Here is a 2500-nt window from a genome sequence, read left to right on the forward strand (position 1 = left end):
CTGAAACATGTGTCTGTGCATGAGAGTGTCACTCAGAATGCCTTGTAGGGGAGAAGTCCCCAGGAAAACGGCAGGTCGACAAAATTGTCCGCGTGAGTTAGAGGCAGAAACGGCCAGGCTGGGGCAATGTTGGGCCGATGAAAATTTGTGCATGTGATTCGGCACCCAGAGTGCCTAGTAGGGGAGAAGTCCCCTGGGAAACGGCAGGTCGACAAAATTGTCCGCGAGTTAGAGGCAGAAACGGCCAGGCTGGGGCAATGTTGGGCCGATGAAAATTTGTGCAAGATTCGGCACCCAGAGTGCCTAGCGGGGGGAGAAGTCCCCTGGAAAACGGCAGGTCGACAAAATTGTCCGCGTGAGTTAGAGGCAGAAACGGCGAGGCTGGGGCAATGTTGGGCCGATGAAAATTTGTGCATGAGATTCGGCACCCAGAGTGCCTAGCGGGGGGAGAAGTCCCCTGGGAAACGGCAGGTCGACAAAATTGTCCGCGTGAGTTAGAGGCAGAAACGGCCAGGCTGGGGCAATGTTGGGCCGATAAAAATTTGTGCATGCGATTCGGCACCCAGAGTGCCTAGTAGGGGAGAAGTCCCCAGGAAAACGGCAGGTCGACAAAATTGCGCGTGAGTTAGAGGCAGAAACGGCCAGGCTGGGGCAATGTTGGGCCGATGAAAATTTGTGCATGGATTCGGCACCCAGAGTGCCTAGTAGGGGAGAAGTCCCCTGGGAAACGGCAGGTCGACAAAATTGTCCGCGTGAGTTAGAGGCAGAAACGGCCAGGCTGGGGCAATGTTGGGCCGATAAAAATTTGTGCATGAGATTCGGCACCCAGAGTGCCTAGTAGTGGAGAAGTCCCCAGGAAAACGGCGGTCACATGCGGGAACGGCACAAAATTGTCCGGGTGAGTTAGGGCAGAAAACGGCCAGGCTGGGCAATGTTGGGCCGATGAAAATTTGTGCATGAGATTCGGCACCCAGAGTGCCTAGCGGGGGAGAAGTCCCCTGGGAAACGGCAGGTCGACAAAATTGTCCGCGTGAGTTAGAGGCAGAAACGGCCAGGCTGGGGCAATGTTGGGCCGATGAAAATTTGTGCATGAGATTCGGCACCCAGAGTGCCTAGTAGGGGAGAAGTCCCCAGGAAAAACGGCAGGTCGACAAAATTGTCCGCGTGTGTTAGAGGCAGAAACGGCCAGGCTGGGGCAATGTTGGGCCGATGAAAATTTGTGCATGAGATTCGGCACCCAGAGTGCCTAGCGGGGGAGAAGTCCCCTGGAAAACGGCAGGTCGACAAAATTGTCCGCGTGAGTTAGAGAGGCAGAAACGGCCAGGCTGGGGCAATGTTGGGCCGATGAAAATTTGTGCATGAGATTCGGCACCCAGAGTGCCTAGCGGGGGGAGAAGTCCCCTGGGAAACGGCAGGTCGACAAAATTGTCCGCGTGAGTTAGAGGCAGAAACGGCCAGGCTGGGGCAATGTTGGGCCGATGAAAATTTGTGCATGAGATTCGGCACCCAGAGTGCCTAGCGGGGGGAGAAGTCCCCAGGAAAACGGCAGGTCGACAAAATTGTCCGCGTGAGTTAGAGAGGCAGAAACGGCCAGGCTGGGGCAATGTTGGGCCGATGAAAATTTGTGCATGAGATTCGGCACCCAGAGTGCCTAGCGGGGGGAGAAGTCCCCTGGGAAACGGCAGGTCGACAAAATTGTCCGCGTGAGTTAGAGGCAGAAACGGCCAGGCTGGGGCAATGTTGGGCCGATAAAAATTTGTGCATGCGATTCGGCACCCAGAGTGCCTAGTAGGGGAGAAGTCCCCAGGAAAACGGCAGAGCGACAAAATTGTCCGCGTGAGTTAGAGGCGAAACGGCCAGGCTGGGGCAATGTTGGGCCGATGAAAATTTGTGCATGCGATTCGGCACCCAGTGTGCCTAGCGGGGGAAGTCCCCTGGAAAACGGCAGGTCGACAAAAATTGCAGTGTCGTGTAGAGACAGAAATGACCGTGCAGGGGAGAAGTCCCCGGTAAACGACAGTCTGTGTAGACTTCTCACCGAGTGGTCAGGAAATTCCGTCCAGGCGGGTTTCCTCCACGGATTTCATTGCTGACACGCGCCCCTGCAGCCGAGGGCTTGGCGTTCTGTGAATGGACTGGAAAAGTCCACAAAATCAGCCGGAGGTGGCCGGCGCTAAACGAGGAACCGTTTTGAGACATCTCGATTTGTCGGTGCGCTATATATGTGGTACTGGTGTTCGGCTCGACTGGCATTCAAAGGCATAGGGTGTTGATCGAGTAGTTGTGATACGGCTGGGACATTCGCAGGTGTACGGGCCCTACTCTTGCGTTTGCTTTCCCACAACCGAACCATTTTGACGATAGAGCGTATGCCCAGAGACCTCGTCGGGTTTACATGCATACCGTGTACATGGAATTGTCGGTCTGGAGATCTGCGGGTACGCGATTTCTAACACACGAAAAAATTGAATCAGCCTCGGACTCCCGTTAAAGGTCTGCA

Source organism: Argopecten irradians, unplaced genomic scaffold (assembly GCF_041381155.1).
Source record: "Argopecten irradians isolate NY unplaced genomic scaffold, Ai_NY scaffold_0021, whole genome shotgun sequence".
NCBI classification, from domain to species: Eukaryota; Metazoa; Mollusca; class Bivalvia; order Pectinida; family Pectinidae; genus Argopecten; species Argopecten irradians.